The 21,310-nt window shown below is 37.7% G+C and overlaps 1 protein-coding gene across 4 annotated transcripts in view; it reads right to left on the reverse strand.

Moving 5' to 3' along the window:
• LOC112456336 (homeotic protein antennapedia) overlaps positions 1–21,310 on the reverse strand; it is a 148,774-nt gene that overhangs the window by 89,742 nt on the left and 37,722 nt on the right. The window contains exon 2 of one of the 4 annotated variants that reach the window (XM_025018829.1): positions 16,887–16,928. The exons of 1 other annotated variant lie outside the window; for it this stretch is intronic. The gene's annotated coding sequence lies outside the window, so the exon portion shown is untranslated. Of the gene's footprint in view, positions 1–196; positions 227–8,808; positions 9,295–16,886; positions 16,929–21,310 lie in introns of those variants that run through there. 2 more of the 4 variants (XM_025018821.1, XM_025018847.1) reach the window with 2 other exon arrangements.

A 21,310-nucleotide genomic window follows, 5' to 3' on the forward strand; every position in this document is an offset into this window, starting at 1 on the left:
GTCACGGGGCAAAGCCCAGTTTTGCAAAAGCTCTCCTTGCTTTGAGAGCGTAACGAAAATCTCGCAAGAATGAAAGCGCAAGAGATATAAACGCTACGAAAATACGAATAGGAAGAAAAGGGGGAAGAAGAAAGAACGAAAGGGAGAAAGAGAGAAAGAGCAAGAAGAGATCAGTCCGTAAGCTCGGGGTACTTACGGCGTTGCAGTAGTGGTCCCATTGTGCCATAACGACACAAGTCCCCCCCCCCTGCTTTCCGGTACTCTCACCGTTCCTCTTTACAATCTCGATGTTCTGCCACACTCTTGTTCGCACGTACACATACAGGCATCAACGGCATCAAGAAACACTATTGTCGACGCCACAGCTGGGCCGACTGGCCGCACTCTCAAACGCAAAACATTCATTCGCACCATGGATTCTTTTACGGGAGAAACAGTACCGTTTTAGTTGAAGAAACACACCGATCTATGACGATCAGGAAAACTAAAGCAAAGAACCTTGTCAAGTAACCATAATGCACTGCGGAGGCACAGAAAGGAATAGGTCAGCACGAAGCTTCAGCACGGTGACCACTCCTCCTTGGTTATACCTCTCGCTCATCCACCACACAATCGCACGATCGAACTCGCTTTACACTTACACTGCTACTCGTCAACTCCCACTTATCCCTCTTGTTCACCTGCGTACGTTCTCTTCCTTTTTTAACGTCAATAACGAAAGACATATATTCCTATAAAAATTTCTCAATTTTCTTAATTTTTTCACGGATATTTCCTGGACAAGTTAAGAATTAGATCGTTCAGTACTTTCAATATAAGAGACAGAGTATATTTTCTAATTCGGAAATGCATTGCATTAAATAAACATAAAAGATTGCTTAAAAATTGTGTACATAGAAACTTCCTAAATCTATACACGAACGTATAGAACAGAAATCCGAAGAGATAAAATAGCTTTTGATTATTATTACTATTTAATACGATTATTGATCACTTGATCAGTGCATTCATGCATGATTTTATGTAAATTATCAGATGCATCGTACTTTAATGTGATTGCGATTACGGTCGAATAATATTTTATTATTCTCAATTCTATTCTTAGTCACCTCGTATAATATTTCTATGTGAGTGCTTAATTAGTCATTTCTTTTATTAAAATATACTTTTTTATTCAGAAATCGATTTACTGACGTGGTCAAAGCTATCGCAAGAAGACAATTATATTAACACATCGCAGATGTATAACTTTTGTCGGATCTCGTTTTTTCTAAAAACAAATTATGAAGTTAAGAGCACAATTGCATTGTAACAATATGCATTATAAAAACAATGACAAAGAAAATAAAGATAACGAAACCAGTTTCATCTCTTAAACGCTTAATTAAAGCCGGTCCGAAAGAGCGAAATAAGGATATGTAAATCCGAATGACACGAACGAAGCAAGATAGTCACCATGAAAAGAACGACATCGGTATTATACACGCGTATGCGTACACACGTGCACGTAAGGTACATATAGGCAGCAAACTGTGTCTTTTACCTCTGAATCCACACATTTCGATTTATCGTTAACGGCTCTATCGCATACGTGGTCTTCAAACCAGTTTCTCCTTTTATCATGGTCACCGCAGGTAATACGCAATCGAGTAGCGGAGTAATTATTGTACGAGCGGTATCTGTTTGTAGAACGGTTCACAAACGTTCCTCTATAGATATACTACACAATAAAAAACCTTGCTTCTTTAAAATTAAATTCCCATAAAAATAATACTGTGTATTTGTAAAGTATAAAATATTCTAGATTTATCTATTCCTTGGTTATGTTTAAATTTCTTCCAATTTAAAATCAATTTTTTCTTAACACATATGTCGAAAAATCGATAGTTTTTAAGTAAATTATAAGCAACTGAAAATAAAAGGTTTTCCGGAAATCTAATCTTCAAAATTGCATGTAAACGGTAAATTTTTTTTAATTTAATTTAAAATAGAATTTTATACTTTTTGTAAGGTACTGCAGTTATATCCAAATATTATATTTGCAATCAAATTTTGCAGAAAAGAAGTGATCTCTATAAAAGATGAAAAATGTATAAAACCGTAGCTTTGGAACGATATTTACAACGCAATATGCTTCGCTGGTTTAAAACAAGAAACTGTTACAACATACAGTTCAATATACCAGTCTAAAAGTTATGCATACCAGTACTTCGTATGTATTGCATCCGCACAATCCATAATTCATGATTCTCATCGCATTGATATATCACTGTACGATCTAATAATTAGCAGACAGTTTCCAAGCAATTCTAGATGCGACAGCACCGATGTACACTGGATGATTTCCAATATAAGATTTAGGAAGTGCATGTAAATGCGATAAACTCTAATATATATAATTATATTTTATAAATTTCTTATAATTTACTCTTATAAATTTGTGTAAGTAATATATTGCTTATGTGATTCTACAATCTTAATTAAAATGATGAATTTATAATTATATAAAATTATCAGCTACTAATACTACCATTAATAACGCTATAAATATAGAAAATCTTATTTATCGAGAGATTAATTAATTATATGTAGGATATAATATATATTTATTCATTTATATCATTCATTGATATCATATTTTTGTATAAAAACAAAGATATTTATCAAGTGTTGCAAACGTCGCGAACTGAAGGAGTGAATAATTATACGGGTCTCAAGGCACAGGTGTTTCAGGCTTTTCATGTTAATCAGACACTGTGTGCTCCGTTCATGCACACGCGCAAACGTGTGCACGCATACGTACATGTGTATAGTGATACATAGCAAAGAAATATGCAAAATAAGTTTCTACGCGCGCGCACATATACCTCGCAGTATTTCATGCATCAGAAATACGGTAAAAGCTATAAGTTCGTTATGTTGTTCTTTTCCTTGTCTAAAGCAAGTGCTATCAATGAAATAATTTTAATTAGCCGTAGCATGGCGTTACTTCATTCGACTTTTAAAACAGATATCGCACGTGAGCGTGTATATAAGCTTATAAATAAGTCTACATATGCTGGTGCACCTTGACTGTAATATCATAATAGTATTCTATCATTATTAATTTTAAACAAATTGTTCTTTTATCTCTTCGCTTTGCCCTAATTAGAAAAGCTAAATATTCTGAGTTTGCTCTTATAAGAGCATGGTATACCATGAACGTACAGTACAAGTCAACATCAATCTTATATCGTAAACATCAATATTGTTACATATTAATATTATTATACATGTATTAATATATTTTTATAGATTGGTATCCAAATATTGCTTAGTGGATTGCAAATCGACTATTTATATCAGTATCAGACTAAGATGGCAAAGCAATTCGTGCGTTAAGGAGCAATCCGACAAGTCTGATGTATCTAGGAGCTGTTGGCGATACCTTAAGTATATTCCACGGTGTATCGCGTAATCTCTGTGTGCCATCGCGACAACCCAACTTAAACTAGGCACCGTGTAGTCGATGTCCGGTACGCCGTACAGACCTGTCTCTCTCTCTTTCTCTCTTTTGCCTGCTAAGGGAGTGACATCATCAGCCACCTATGTCCACCTCACACCCATCCGGCAGTCAGCGCACGTACTTTCGCCCAAAAGAAGCATTAAAACAAAAATATTGTCCGTCTAAAGTTGAACTTATAAATCAATGGCCACCAGGAACGACTAATGACACAATCATCATTCTACATGATCATTGTTTTGCGCCGCAAGTGACGATTTCTTTATATTGCACCACTTGATTGAAATCGAATACACATTAATTACAAATAATTGAACTGTCATTATAACTTATATTCCCGGTATGTGATGTGTGTCATTCATCTATATATATATTTATTATTAATAAATAATGCCCCTATTTTGAATTAAATTTTAAAATACTGATCATATCTTAGTAATTAACTCCAGAAACCTTAGTAATTATCGAGAAACCTGCTATCTTTTGTGAGAGAGAGAAATATACATATATGTATGCTTAAACATTAATTGGAAAAAAATGTTCTAAATTACACCATAAAAGAGAAAAAATTTTACTTATTATAATTAAGTTATGCTTTTAGTTTCATTTGTAACTACAGTCATCTATTTCGAACTAGTGATACAAGTTCATCGCGGTTCATCATACAGTATTTACGGGTTACAAGATCATTACTCGGGACCAGCCGTGATCTTACAAGCGCGAACTTGTTTATCTTCCAGGAATTGTCCCAATTAATCTTAATCGCCGAGGATGAGACAAGAATGAGAATGAGCGACATTAGTCAGTCATCATTCGTCACTTGACAAAGTTGAATCTAAGTAAACAGCAAAATAAAGCGAAACAGATAAGGCGAAAAAGTCCGTTCGTTCTAAAAATGAGGGGGAAATAACTCGTAATTTTCTAATTAGGGCAGAAATAATTTTAAAACACTGAATAAATAGATATTAGAACAAAACAGTATTTACGTGATGCAGTTTTTCTTTCTTTATGTATCAAAATTATTAATATAATGCCAATATATTTTCTTTATCATTATATAGTAACAAGTAATTTATAATTGCAACAAAAATATATTATAAAGATAACACAAATTAAATCCCACAATAAAAAAATTTGGACATTCAAATCTTTTTTAATTTTAAATAAATTCTTGATTTAAAAGTTCACCCCAATTATCAATACTTTTACAGCAGGTTATATTCAAATGTAACTTAAAACTCTTATTTTATGTTCCCTAGAGTTAAATATGTGATAAGAAATAGTTCGTCGAATAAAATCAAATATTAATTATGCTGCAAAATAAACTTTTGAAATTTTCACATAAATATTTCTCATAACTTTAATAACAACGAAAGCCAGAAATTTGCATCGACCTGGAGCCAGCGGCCTTCAAATGCAAGAAGAGCGAGACGCGTTACCGTTAAATTCATTTCATTTGCGTGACGTTTTTTATGACTCGTCTAATTTACGGGGCGGTCGTGGATAAGGTCATTTTCGTTAACACACCAGGTAGAAAAGGAATCATACAGGTGACGCAATAGTTCTTCCGACCTTGCTCCAAAAACATTTTCGCACCCTCGCTCGAGATGTATACCTTTGTATGCTCGTCACGCTTCTTTAATTGGTCAAGATCCCGTTATGCTTTGAGAAAAGCAAAGATCTCAACATTTTTTGCGGTTAAGGTCATTCTACAATATGGTAAATTTTATCCCACCTTAAAAGATAGTGCAAATTTATAGCGCAAAATGATAAATGTTCCTGCAAATTACGAATACTTGGTTCATCAATCAGAATCACTTGGAAGATATGATTTAATTTTGATTGCGATATTTAAAAAGTTTTATAGTCACAAATTTATATTTCTTTTGAAATCAGAACTTAAATGCTATGACTAGAACATGTGTAAGTGTGTTTGGATGTAAGTCAATCCAAAATATATACTTAATGTATTTCACATGTTCACGTGAGTCATGTGCGTGCCGCTATCCGACGGTAACCATGGCGTAATATAAAACTCCATATGAAAGTTTCTGTTCAATTTAATACATTGAAAAATTCATGTTAATCTTTTGTTAATTTATTTCAACGGCAACTAAAAAACTAATTTAGCTTTCATTAACATTTTATCATTACATTATTTTATATATATAGATTTTCGAATATAGTATCATATAAATTATGCAAATAAAATGATAAAATTAAACAAATGTAAATGCCGCAATTGGCAGTATTATATGTAATATAAAATATCTATTAATAATATATAAATAATGTGTAATTTACCAAATAACATAATTAGCATTTAATTAGAAACAAAGTAGAAAGCCAAAGAAACCTTGAAAAACTAATATTTTCTAATATTTAATTATAGTATCTAATTAAATAGAAAAAATCTTTGAGATTATAAAATTGTTAACAAAAGTTTGTCAATCATTGAATTAATGAATAATTCCATAAATATATGATAATATATGATGATTGAATATAAAATAATAATGCAATCTGGAAAATAGAAAAACTATTTTCCTTCGCAAACATTGCAACTGAATCAGCAATACATGACATGTTTATCATGATGTTACTGTATATCAATCCAGCTCATAAAAATTGTAGATATATATTGCATTTTTAAATGATGACAAAAATAGTCCGTTTTTTTACATATATAAATTGTTCTAAAATTTTTTATTTCAGCTTTTTTTTAGAGACACAACATTTTAATAGAAAATAGAAGATACATCGATTTAAAGTGACTTCTGCCCAACTATGAATTACTGATAAGATACTCGGCCATGCGCCGTTCTTTTTTCCGAGGATGATTCAAGACCTGGCAGGCCCCTTTTATCATCTAAGGTTTGTTAAGTTTCGGGCGACACTTATCTTCAGGCCGCGGGCACTCGGCCGGCACTTTGGAGGTTGCGAAACCGAGAAAGGGCGCAGATCGCGGACCACGAGTAGAGACACGACAAAAGGGGGTTTCTTCGGTCGAAGAGGGAGGTTCGCTAAGGTGTCGCGGAGTTAGAAGAGGGATGGAAGACCCAGGGGCGGGCAAGAACGCAAGAGGGCAAGAGGCATCGGATGACATCGCGACGCCCGAGGCTCCCTGAGCAAGTTCTCGAAAGTGTCGGCTAAACTGATATGAGAAATGGTCGCTTCGTGCTGCCCGTAGGGGATGAAGCAGCCCGGCTATACCTATTCGTTATACGGTTGGGAAACGCTCAAGCACCTCGAGTATTCGTAAACCCCTTCATCCGATACAAGGACAAGCGATCCGCAACTCTACATATTTCTGCTGATACCGCCATATAGTGAATTCCGAGGATGTGTTCACGCTATTTTAAATATTATCACCGAATATTGGAAAGTACAATCGGCGCGTGACTTGAACATCAATGTTGTAAATATTATATCTCTGTAATATATACAGTTTAAGAATCGATTAAATCAAACAATATTTTGGACATTGAGTATCTTTTATCGATACTATATACATAACTTTAGAATAACGCGACAAAAAGATAAGACTGAAGAATTTCTACACTTCAATCTCTCATATATTTAAAGCTAAGAAAGTTTTTGAAAAGAAAATTTCATTTACCATTATACCAATTTTACGTGGCGTTATAAACCTTATAATACTTTATCTGTTTAAACTTTATTTTGAATGGACTGAACGCTACAATTATACACGCCATGCGCATTTAAAATTGGAATCATTTAAATCTGCAAAAACCTCGAAGATTAAAAATACGATACAAACGGATAAATATCAGTCGAGTGAGCTGCAAGATAAGAAAATTTGATTCATTACATTCTTACACTATTTTCAATATTAACAAAATTCATTATATGGCTACATCTTATTGACGTCCGTAATTACATTCTTACAATATTTTCAATATTAACAAAATCCATTATATGGCTACATCTTGTTGACGTCCATAAATTTCTCAATGTCGTCGCGTGGTTCAACATAAATTTTTAACATATCCAACTGAACTTCAGTTTGATAACTTTCTGCAACTTTCCGGGGTGTTGCATAGATAGGCTTGAGAGGTAAGAGGAAGATGACGCACGAGAAAGTCTAAAGGATTGCACTGGTGGGGGTAAAGGAACGCTTATCACCGCCTGCAGCCGCGCCGACCGTCGGATCCTTATTTATGGCCTCCGTCAGGCGTCGGTGCGGTACACACTATACCTATTTTACCCTCAGGTTCCTCGATACTAAGCTTTATTTTCGGATAGATAGCTCTTCCCTCCCAATTTTGGAAAATCGAAAATATCTAAGCGTAATCAGCGAGTTCTCAAGATCAAAATAAATATTCAGAAACTGTATATTTGTGTTCTATCGAAATTAGGCACAATTTCAACTTCTTTTGGAGAATAGAACGAATTATTTTCTAATTTATGATGTTTTCGTAATGTATATATGTCGGTTTAAATCAAACTTGTTGAATATATTGACGAAAATTATGCAAAAAAGAACGAAGTAGAAGATAAATGTGACATAATGGTTATTAACTCGCTACATCTTAGTAGTATATTGTACACATAAATAAACAGCTCTTTAAACATTACCCTCATCAAATAACTGTTTTTGACTACACACGTATATTTATCTCACAGCCATGTATTATCATAAAGAAATGACATACAATTCATATCTCATTGGTGTACTGCGAGTACACAATAAGATATATTGTTAGAAATAGTAATGTGTGCATGACACACACCCACATACACACACATATATAGATAAAACCTCGTTATATTCGAATGACAAATTCATTGCATGTATAACGTTTACGAACAACTGTCGAAATAAAAGAAGTAAATTACGTTTATCGTATTAGTAAATAAACAGATTTCGAAACATACTCTCTCGCGTGCGAGTATATGTTCATCGCAAATTATCTGTCAAAATAATTGATGCAAAATATTTTCTATTCACAAGACAAGCACTTATATAACAGAATCAAGACGTACATGTAAATAAAACAGCAAGTTTCTAATATATATTGTTTCTAATACACATCGATACAATCTGAATCAACACAGAATGATCTGAAGAAATATCAAGAAAGAGTCAGCCTGTTATATAGCAGCTCTAACTGACTAACGGAGCATGTGCACTGCGTAAGATTTTGGCGGGAGGGCGATCTCAATAACTTTGACAGCTTTAATTTCTGGCACGTTTACACCTCCGCGTATTTAACGAGTCGCGTGAATACGAGACGACGCTTATTTTCGTGTGTTGTGACAGTTGAATTATATGAATGACTTACCCGTAGCGGCCAATATGAGATCAACGATAACGAAGTCGTCTCTGCGGAAAGATGGTCCGCGCACGTTCCTTACAGCTCATGATAGCGCCTAATCGAGTCCGCTTTCCCAAATTTGTTGCTCCATCCGGTTGCTCTGATTTCCGATGTTTACTCCGTAGCAGACCTTCTCTCGCGCCTTCACGCTTTTATCGCTCGGACGTGTGTGTGTTCGGTAGGCGGGCGGAGTCTCCGGATATCGCCGTCAGAATGTGATCCCGCGGTCCGTCGTATCGCTGGGTTACGAAACCGAGTCCTCGTCCGATAGGAATCGCCCGATTGTACCCCCCGGCCGAGAACGAAGGACGGAGACGTCCCTCGCACGGGTGATGAAAAACCGCGGGTGTCACGGTGGATCTCGTCCACCACCTCGCGCGGAGGTTTCGCGGAGGTTTCGCCTTCGAGACTCGCCGACTCTCCGAGATCTCGGGGACGCTCTTTCACCGGCCAAAGCAAACTTGTTGGATGGCAATACGTGAGTTAAATGTTCACCGCGGATGGTTTACGGCCCGATAGTCCCCACTTCGTGCCGCCATGCGGCGCTGCCTCCGTTTTCTCTCTCTCTCTCTCTTTCTGCCTCTCCTCGTGCTTTCGTCCCACTACTACCGGCTAGAGAGCTCTCTCGTTCTCTCCCTCTCGTACTGTCAATCTCTCTCTCTTTCTGTCCCGCTGTATCTCTCTCTCTCTCTCTCTCTCTCTCTCTCCCTCCTGTCTCTCGTATTCGTGTCGTCTCTTCCATGTGCACAGTGCTCCATCGTTGTGTCTTGCTCCGTTCCACGAGCCTCTGGCTCTCCTCACGCTTCTACCCGCACCAGGGCTGTCCTGCGGCCAGCGCAAAGGCGGGGTATTCGGACCGTGGAAGCGAGAGAGCGTATTAGCGCGAGGGAGAAAATTGACTTTAGAAGGAGACAGTGACATCGCAAGATACACGAAATGAACGGAGACGAGAGATCACCGACACGCGCGCAATTGACTCTACACGTATAAGAGGCGGATTTATATGCAAGGGCGTTGTTAATGGCGGGAGGGAGTACGGCGAAGGGTGTACGTTTGCTGCCTCTTTCCTGCTTCGTTCTATCTCTGTCGCGCCTTTCTTCTCTTTCTCCCTCTCATTCTCCTTCTCTTTCTCTCTTTCGCTTTCCGCTCTGTATATCGGTCTTTCTCTTCTCTTCTCTTCCGCTTTGAACGTTGCTTTCCTTTCACGATATATAGCCGTCCCTGTTTCTCGCGAACAATATTTTCATCCCTCTTCGATATTGCGCTCGCGCTCTTCAAGGATAAGTTCGACGTCTCTGTCGCGCGCGCGCGCGCGCGTCCTTCCCCTCTCTGCCTTCTCTCCTTTTGATCGTTCTCTCTCTCTCCCTCGCTCCCTCCCCTGATTTTGTACACTCACAAGGATGGCCACGGTGACGTAACAAAACACGTGACTACCATTTAGCCAATGGCGGATAGTTAGTTCAAATCTCGCGGGCACCAAAGACCCCACCTAGCGCTTCATCTTCAGGACTGGTTATCATCGAATGTACATGCAGGATTGAGCTATTACCTGGTGCTTGGCGTTATAGGTATAATTATATAGCGTCGCGATACACATCAAGTAATGGTGATTTGTGGCCGCTCCTTCGCACATATACATACTCAATTCTCTCCGGTAACCACGTGGTAGACACGCTACATACGTTGACTGTTGCTATAGATTTTCAGACGTGACGAAGTATCGACGCGCACACTTGGCAATATCTTAATGTATTTTGTCTTCGCGTTCGCTTTCTCGACTATTTACGACCCTTCTTTTACAACTTATGGCGATTTAGTCTCAATTGTATATGTTGAAAGTATGAAAAAAATAAAAAAAATACAACAAAAAATACAACAAAAAAATACAGCTATTTCGAAACTATTTTGGGTAGATTGGGTAGAAGAAAGCTATGGCAAGAAATGCCATGAATCAGTAAACGTGATGTCTACTGAAACCTCATTCGACGCAGCTTGAATAATTTAGAAAAGTCAATTCGCACGACGTCCCATTAATTTGAATTCGCGCGAGAATAAACTCTGGCGCTGCGAAATTGCGTTTCGCCATGCGGCCAATTCCGCTTCTGGCGAAATTTAAATCGAGCCCACCTAAACTCGGCACCGAATTTAGAGTTGGAAGCGCCCGGTGGACCATGCGTGCGCTGCAGTCACCGCCGGCGCATACATCATCCGATATTTATTTGTCTCTCTTCCTGAAGAATTTAAAGCGTGTGGAAGCTCCTACTTTTTTCGTCCGGCCGCAGCAATGAACAGTTTTGGAGAAGATACCGTTATTATGGCGTATGACGCAACGAATGGTATCGCGCGCGACAAGTCCGATATATTGAACAATAAATAATGCCGAGACGTAAAATCGATGAATTGGAACCCGGGCTCCTTCGCTTTGTGTGTTTGTTTTTGCTAGACAACATTAAATCCACAAACCCTACAAATGCACGAAACAAATAAAACAGTATATTTGTAAAAAAACAAAAATAAAAAATATGAATGTGACAGCTAAGATATATCCTAGAGATTATACCACCTTCGTAAATAGTATGAAGAATGTAGATATTTCGCAAGCAACTTTATACGATACTCACGGATTTCGTGAACGGTGTATCATTAAAAGATTTAATACATTAGAATTACATATATGAGCAATTTTCTTAAACTTTAAATAATTGTCGAAGGGCAATAAAAATACTGTATACGCGTAACATTAATTCTTTGTAATTCTTTTTCGATAGGATAATAATAAAGATAAACGCTTCTGTAGCTGTAGATAAATATAATTTATATAATAAATCGCGAAGCCACGTGGCCAAAGAGACGTTTCTGAGAGTTAAGATGGAGTTAGGAAATCCGAGTACGCATTTGCCGTTTGACGGAATGTTATTGCGGCCATAATCGCAGGCGCCAACAGGTGCGAGCCCGGCACAAGCCTATACGTGAGTGTATGTGTGAGTATGCAATACTACGCTGCGAGTCGGTATACCTATATTATCGCCATAGGGCAATAAAGACCCCCATCCCTATAATCTGTGGCGGAAACAATAACTAAACAGGCCAGGCAAGCCAGCCAACCGGCACTGATCCAGTACCAGTCGTTTATAATGCTAATGGTCATAGAACTGTCAATATTTTGACATTTTACCACTTTAAAAGACGATCTCTTCACCTTTTTCGTGTTTTTTGTTATAAACAATCATAATCATTCATTTTAAAACACTTTTAATTCCAAGTAAAATAAAATTTAATAAAAATGCGACTCATATATGGTAGAATATGTCAAAATATGAACATTAATTATGTTTAAAATGATATAAAACACATATGGCACAGAAAAAATTTAAAAGTTTACTTAAGTTATACGAAGAGTAAAAAACTTTTATTTTAGGAATATAATAAGAGAGTATATAATAAGAAAGATATTCCATAAGATCAAAATTCTCTCTCTTCATTAGTATCTAAAAAGATATTTGTAGAAAGAAATATTTCTTTATAACAGTATTTTGCGGAAAAAGAGCTAGAGTATGTAAGCTATAGCAGTGTCTTGTATGTAACGGTAAATAGTGTTAAGAATTGCGAAATGTTCAACTTATTTTATGTGTTTCATGTTTTCACCTACTATTCGCGCCACGTGCACATACATCTCATAACGCATGTCCGCGTACACATATAAATCTATCTGCTTTTATACATACAATGTTATAGTGTACATCATAGTTTCCATAGTTACGTATGTGTTTAGTCTAAATCTAAATCTTATGACTTTGATATAATATCATATCTATATATTACAAAATGCCAAGCATTATATTCTATATCATCTTTAATATTGCGCTTATTCTTACATATCTTCGTATTTGAAAAGCATCTTGACAGAAGCTATAGGTACAGAAAAATATAAATATTAGAATCGTAATAGGCATATGTAGTATATACATATGTATGTATATATAATGTATATCGTATAGTATATACATATACTATATGATATCATCTGTATGTATATGCTAGAAAAAGATATATATTTATCACACAAGAGATTTCCACATATCTTCTACCTCGATCTATTTTCTTATCACAAGGAAATTGTCCCACCCGTCGTAGCAAGACGCCCGGCTCCCTTAACCTTAGAAAGAGAGAAAGAAAAAAAGAGAGTTAAGGGGGAAGAAACGGTGACGAGAGAGGGGAGGATGTTCACTCCTCTAAGGAACAGTCGTACATTACTGCTCACGAAAAAAGACCATCCACAGGACGTTTAATTTCCAAAGCCCTTCCGCCAGTTCCATTCACCTCGTCCCTGAATCCACGAGCATTGCATGAATTCCGTCATTCAGAGCCCAACCTCTCTCACCACTCTCTGTACCTCTTCAGACTTACGACTGCGAGGCACGACGAAAAGCGCCGTCGTGTGCAATCTTCCCTATGATATCACCTCTGACCCTCCGGCGTATAGAATTACAGGGGTAAAGAGGGTTCGTCCTGATATGGGGAACACTTATGCTTGCCCATGTGTAATTGTAAAAATATGACGCGCAATCTTTTGATAAAGTTTAGCGCGTCCGTGAAATATAGAACATTCTACATATAAATATTATTTTGATTTTGACAAAATATGCTTTTACCAAAATTGTGAAGAAAGATTTTTATTTCTTTTAAATATTTTGGTCGCACAAATATTCTACTTCTGAAAATTTATCTGAATATCGTCAATAATTATCTCAATATGTAAATGTAAATTGTTAAATAAATCGCTAAACAGAAAACTTTTTAAAGCAATTTTCTTTAGTGTTTTATCGTGTTAATATAAAAAAAAAACAACATTAATTTCTTTTGCGAAATGTTTTACACAAAACGTATGGAGAATTATTGCAACAGCATATACGATATATCTATGTATCCCTTGCGTCAATCTTAGAGTTAGATATCAGTCCGATGCTAAAACATATTTACTTTCCGCACCATTAAACGCTGCGATTTTTACCGCAAGCAATCATGTAAGTTTTGAAAATCGTCGGGTTAACCTAACGGCGCTATAAAATCTGGATTCTGGCGGCACGCGCACTCATCCCCGTTACCACCCGCTCTATGGAGTATAACCCTCCACGAGTCTCCACACCACGATAACCTAGCGACACTTCTTCCGCTACGTATATCCTCATTTGTCCGCTGTGTTTTACAACTCGAGTCTCGCTTCATGACCGCTAAACGTGACGGATGCCTAGATTCACATTTTCCTACAAATCATGAGCTCAACCTATGCGTGTTACAACTCGCTATTTGGCAAAATGTGTTGAATTACGAACCGCGTTTACTCAATAACGCTTCTTCGTTTCAAAAGCGTATATTTTTGTAGAATAGTATTTCACGTATGATTCAATTGCATGATGCAATTGCTTCAATTATAATAAAAATATAGGACTACGACTATATATACTCTACTAATCTCGAGATATTTAGGTATATAAATTAATAATTTTTTTATTTTATAAAAATTTATCAGCGCGTCATAATTTTGTTCCACATAATAAGGAACTTTAATAAAGAAGAATAGAGGGGAGAGAAAGAGAGAGAGAGAAAAAGAGGATGTGAGAGTAAAAGTTATCCCGTTACATATACTATTTAATCTTCATCATAAAGAATTTGTATACTAATTTAAATATTTTCAGTACAGTAAGAAAAAAATATTTAGATCATAGAAAATATTTATTTAGATTGCTGCCAATAGCTTACTTACTTAATATAATATACACATATTTAGAATTAGATATTTTTATGTAATTTAAATTAAATAAAAATATCTAATTCTAAATAAATATGTGTATTATATTAAGTAAAAATGCTATATAATTGGCAGCAATCTAAATAAATATTTTTTTAAATCTAAATATTTTTTTTCTCAGTGTAGTAATTCATTTTAAATTGAGAAAAAATGCTTCAATTATAGTGCGCCTTCGCGATAGCTACATATTATAAGCCAATATTATTAAAAAGAAATTAAGCAAATTTTTGTAGCGACTTTTATATAGAGGGTGGGAAGAAATGCGGTTTTAAGTACTTTTGCTCGAAGCGACCGGAGAAAGGGTGTTTCTCGAGACGTTACCGGAACTGCCTCTTGTTTACAATGGGAAACAAAGTTTACGCGGTCGGGATTAATCTTCGGGCAAGGCGTCCGTGGGGTCTCCAAACGGCGTCAGGATCAGCAAGATCCCTAATGAATCTAGGCAAAGGACCCTCGAGAGTCGGGATCTTGACTTTTGAGAGGGCGCAGCCAACTTCGGCTCAGATGTTGGTCTCGTGGTAGCCAAGACTTGGTCCTGAGTTTCCAACGAGCCAAGGAATACCTCCCATGTTCTATGAACTTTCGAATACGAGTATCTACCCACGCATTTGCAACTGCGGATTCCCTATCGCATTCGCAAACTAATACATTTTCCATATTTTATAAATTATTCTTTCCAATTCTTTCTATACCTAATTCCTCTTGTGTTGATATATTTAACAACGCTATTTTAGCTCTACTTAACTTTCAATTGATTTTTTATTCTTTAAATCTTAAAAGATATATGTTAAATTTGAATAGTAAATATATATCAGATCTCTATTAATTTTGTAAATGTAGATAATTGAAAATTATCACACAAACACATATATACACTAGTCTCAGTTTAGAATACTAATTGATAATGCTTTCGCGTACGCTTTACGGTCCGCATCCAACGTAATTATAGTTATACTTGTTGACCACGTCCATTTTCACCATGATGGTTCCGAGCTGGTAGCATTATGGTTGACCAAACGATTTGATGTAGCAACCACAGATGCAACCGCAAACCGGTGTTAATATCCATTTGTTTTGTAGCAGCTAGTATTATTCGCGTAAGTGGTTACAAGCTTTTTAAATACAGTAGTTGTATTTTTTTTTTAATATCATTAATTTAACTCAACGAAATATAAATAGCATCAATACAAAGATATAAATAATTTTCTTTTCTAGCATTTTAAATAATATTGTAAAATACGTAGTATATATAATAAAGACTATCAGAATAACGTCGCGTATAAATAAACGAAGCTACATCAAAGGTGGCAAAGCGTGCCTGTGACGATCAAACTCACGGGAGTTTCTCGCGTATAAATAAATGGTGGCGGAATATGGAATTATCGGTTCCGTGCTGCCACCGCCAACACCGTAGGCAGATAGCGTATATTCCACGGCCCCGGTCGCGAGGGTCTTCATCTTTCCCTTCGTCTCGCCGCCCACTCGCGAAAGACATGCCCAAGTACGTCCAAGTAACGAGGGAAAGGGGGGGGATAGGCTAGAGACAGAGAAAGAGTATAAAGTTCTTTGGACACACGGGCACAGCGCATACGCAACCATGATATCAGGTATAGCGCAGTGGCAAGCCAGCGTGTTGGCGATAAATCATGGGTTACCACATTGTAGCCCAGTAAATCATCGGACGCGGGGAACGCGAGAGCTTCCCAGCGTGAAATGAAACGAATTCATCTCTGTCATCCCCCACTACGTGCTTCCATCCACCTCTCTTTCCACCTCCTTTTCTCTCTCTCGCGCTCCCACTGTCGCTCTTTCTCTTCCGCCTCCTCCCTCCAACCCCTTCTCTGCACCTCATCTACTATACCATCCCTCAATTCGCCCCCACTATGCCCCTCTCCGCACGTCCGCGTGTTTTCTATTCTCCGCACGCAACTGGCTAGGGTAGATAGTTATATATAATATCGGTCCCACCCATCTACCCCCATTCACAGTCCTTTCGAGAGGATCATCAGGAATCTTTCACATAAACGAATTTTTCTTTCGGCGATCGTATGACGTTTACTCTATTCGTACCTATCCTTTTGCCATTTTTAGATTGTATGATTCTGTGTTAACTCTCTTCGCGAATGTTAAAAAATATCTCAATTATTGCACACAATCTAATCTTATAATAAAAAAATTGAGTGACATTTGAAGCTCTCAAACCACGAGAGTACGTGAATTAAAATAAAAAACTCACCGGCTAAGATGCGCAACGGCGGAGTTGAATCCCTGCGTTGATCTGTAACATAGAAATATTTTTATATTAAAAACAGTGAAGATAATCTTCACGTAAATAATTATCGCGTCCGTGAAATTTTTGAAACATCATTTTAATAGATCAGATTTTTAAATGCAAGAAACGATCGCGGCTGTATAATTCCACATTAACTCGTTCGTATAATTATTCGCGAAAAATCATGCAAGTAATATTATATACGACCGTGCGATTTGCGAATAAGAGAGACGCGACGTTCGTGACGTAACGTCTCTTCTCGCATACGCCGGAGATCGAACTCCGAAATTGCGCCGGAGTTAAATCTGACCTCGAACGGTATTGTACACACGCGCGGTCATTAATGCCTGGACACCGAAAATTGGATGCATCTCGGAAACTGACTATTCGTCTCTTTCTAAGCGGGACTGAGTTAGCGAGACTGAGAGGACATTAACGAGTTAATGAGTATCATGTGTAATGGACGAAGTCGCGCTCGAGAAATTGGCGGAATCCGCCACGGACCGTCCGGATTGACAGAACAAAATAATGAATGTATAACTACTCACCCCACGGTCGCTCCGCCGTCGCCCGATGCCACCCGGGCCCCCTCCTCCTCTCCTCGATCCTCCACCGTTGGTCCATTGTCGCACTCACTCACGACGCGACGACGCCGCGACGTTCACGATCGAAAATCGACGATATCGTCGTTGATGATCGCGCGACACAAAAGGCACGGCACTCCCGGTATTAATCTCGCAACGCGGCGCGTACTTAACACACGGCGACGGAAGAATTACGGCGGAGTAGCTACGAACGAGTCTATGCGATCCGCTTGACGACCGTGAACGTCCCGCAGGTAGGCACGAGTGACGTCAGTGACGCGACAAGTGAATCGAACATGGCGGACCAAAATCGCGCCCTCGCGAGTCGCGAGTGTTGCTCCTGATTATCGACATATATCGATCGATGCTCTTGACAAGTGAAGTTGGTCGCGCGATTTACGAACTTCTCTCTCCGCCATGTTTGATTCATTCGTCACGTCTACCTGCGGGAGCCGGGACGTCAAGCAGATCGTGTAGCTTCGTTCGTAGCTTTTCCGCCGCAATTCTTTCGTCAGCGTATAATTAAGTGTAATTGAGTACGCGCCGCGTCGCGAGATTAATACCGGGAGTGCCGTGCTTTCAGTGTCGCGCGATCATAAGAGACGATATCGTCGATTTTAATCGTGAACGTCGCCGCGTCGTGAGTGCGCCGACGGAGATGCGACAACGGCGGAGGATCGAGGAGGGGAGAAGGGGGCCCGGGTGGCATCGGGCGACGGCGGAGCGACCGTGAGGTAAGTATAGTTATTATTCATTTATTATTTTGCTGTCCTGTGACCGATTCCGCCACTTTTTCAAGCGTGACTTGATTCGCCCACTACATATGATACTCATTAGTGTAATATCGATCGAGGTTTCTCTCCGGCGCAATTTCGGAGTTCGATCTCCGGCATATGCGAGAAGAGACGTTACGTCGCGAACGTCGCGTCTCTCTTATTCGCACGGTCGTAATATTACTTGCACGATTTTTCGCGGATTGATTATGCGAACGGGTTAATGTGGAAATATATATACAGCCGCGATCGTTTCTTGCATTAGCATTTTAAAATCTGATATTTGTTAAAATAATGTTTCAAAAAGTTAACGGACGCCGATAATTATTTGCTTAAAGTATCGATTATCTTGAACACTGTTTTAATGTAAAAATATTTATATGTTACAGATCAACGCAGGGTTACATCAACTTACAACTCCGCTGTTGCGCATCGACCGGTGAGTAATTTTTTTATTTCAATATCGAGGCAATGGATTTGGAAAAATTTTATTACAGATGTAAATAAAATGAAATATGATGTAAATGTAAAAATAATTAATGTAGCGATAAAGTTCTGTATTACTTATATCTGATGAAATATCTGAATATATTATTATTTATTCCTAATTATTACGGAAAAAATTAAAAATTAAATATTAAGAACATAAAAATATATTACAAATAAACTGATATATTACATTACAATCTATTGCCTCGAAATAGACAGGCTCGGAAATGGATAGAGCCTAGAAAATATTTTTACAATTGTAATCCTTTGCCGACTTTACACAAAGTTATGCGCACGCGGTGATAGTGAGAATAGGATCGCGACTTCTTCGGTAACATGAATAGTGAGGATGGAGGGAAGATAGAGCTGACTAGGGCTGCGTTCCGATATTCACTGCTAGTAATGAAAATCTATAGTGTTATACTTGACGTAATCTGTAGATTTTTAGTACTAGCAGCGAATATATCGGAACGCAGCCTAGCCAAGTCTTGTCTTCATCATAAGCTTTTCATTTCGTGTTGCCTTTAAAAAAAATTTTTTTTAAATTTTTCTCTCTCTCTCACTTTCTTTATGTGATGTTAAGACGTGGCGTTGCGAGTAGGCGCCCCTTACCGAGGTTCACGTCGGCACCGCAATATTTATCGTAATTTGATACAAGCGGACCACGAACAAAAAATTGCTGCTAGCTGACGGAGTGGGAGGTCAGAAAGATGAGGTAAGGGTGGGACGGAAGGTGGTAGACCCATACATTGCGGGCAACTCAGACGCAGCCGCGCCTCCGCCTTCCTCAGCTTCCCTATCCAAGCAGCCCCTATCGCCCGATACTGCTCATTTCTCCTATCGCCCCTCGTACATTCCAACTTTTCACTTCCGTTTTCGTGTATTACAGTCCTTCCTGATACGATCATCGATCACTGAATGTAAACAACAGTGATTTACAATAACGTAAACTTAACAATAAACAATTGTCGCTGTTTTATAAGGAAGATAATAATCATCCTTAATATTAAAATGTCATATAAATTATATTGAATCATACAAATAAAAAATTTAATTATACGTAACAAACTTTTTAAATATGTATTCCTGTTTTTATCATAAATATATGACATATACAATTCATAACACACACAAAATCGATCTTTTTCTATTAAATTTGATTAAGAAAGTCATATTGTTTTAAAATAAAATTAGAGTAAAATACATATATTAAAATTATATAGTATAAAAACATGGTAAAGGTGTGGAAGAGAGAGGGAGAAAGAGAGAGAGATAAATAATAATAACAGCACAATCCTCTGCGGTCAGGTATGAAGAAACTCGTTTCTACCCGTCGAATAGGTCTTAATTAACATCAGGTAGATTCTGGAACGCGCGCGCGTGTAGCTCCTATTTATCATTCCCAATTAAGCTATAATCCGATATGATAAATAATGCCGTTAACGCAGTAAAGAGGCAACAGGATTTGATTTATTTAACAAGATGGTTTTACCATATTATATAACGATAAAGAATCAATAAGTTCTCAGTGTATGAACATAGTGCTTCCCTTATCTATTGCAAAAAAATTCACATGTTAACGTTACTTCTTTACGTTGTTTCCCTTCTTCTTTTTTACTTCGCGCGCAATAAGGCATCTCCGAGGAAAAACGACAAATTCATGCGCGAATAAGCATCACGCTCGCAATAAACGCACGACTGCAATTAATCCGGCGAAGGTCGTTGGTACGGCTAGCAGGAATGCAAGGAACTAGTGCACTAATTAGGAGTTACCTCCATTTGTTCTTTTATTTAATCAGTGCCGTGGGTGGTGAGCGTCAGTAGGGTGGATGCTGCAGAGTAGATGGCGAACAAGAAGGGGCGAGAAAGAGAGGGGCAATGCGAGGGAGGGAGGTTTCTCGCGTTGCGGTGGCAGACTATTACGGGACTCCCACATAAATTGGATTGTCGCTCGGTCCAAATGTATGTAGCGATAAATCCACCCGGTGAAAATAATGGCGACTCATTTTGTAAATGGCGTAAAACTTAAAATTGTGCCGTCTCCGACAGTGAGATTTATGGACGCGATGACAGCATCGCTATTACGATTACTATCGCATTTAACTGTCGACCAATACCTAAGTATTAGATACATACGTATCGACGTATGGATAAGATATTTTTATGCAAATGAAAAGAGATATTTGTTATCAGCAAGATTTTGTTAAAAAATTTTGTATAAAGAAATTTTAACGTTACATTATAATTTGATACCAATAAAAGAATATTGTCATTTCTAAAAAATTATAATTTTATTCATCTAATTATATCAATATTTTGGAAAATTAGAACTAGCCATACAAAATATGGCGTAATACTTGAAATTCATTCTGTAGTCAATTTATCAATTTATCTATCTTTGACACACACAATGCTCGTGCCATTGGCCATCCACCAGTGACAAGAACCGAACCTGGGACTACCCTTATAGTCGACTTCATTGAACGCGGCGCTCGTTTATCTCCGAACATATACATCATCCCCTCTTCTCGCCTCACCAATG

The sequence above is a fragment of the Temnothorax curvispinosus genome, unplaced genomic scaffold (genome assembly GCF_003070985.1).
Source record: "Temnothorax curvispinosus isolate PA1 unplaced genomic scaffold, ASM307098v1 QBEX01000632.1, whole genome shotgun sequence".
NCBI classification, from domain to species: Eukaryota; Metazoa; Arthropoda; class Insecta; order Hymenoptera; family Formicidae; genus Temnothorax; species Temnothorax curvispinosus.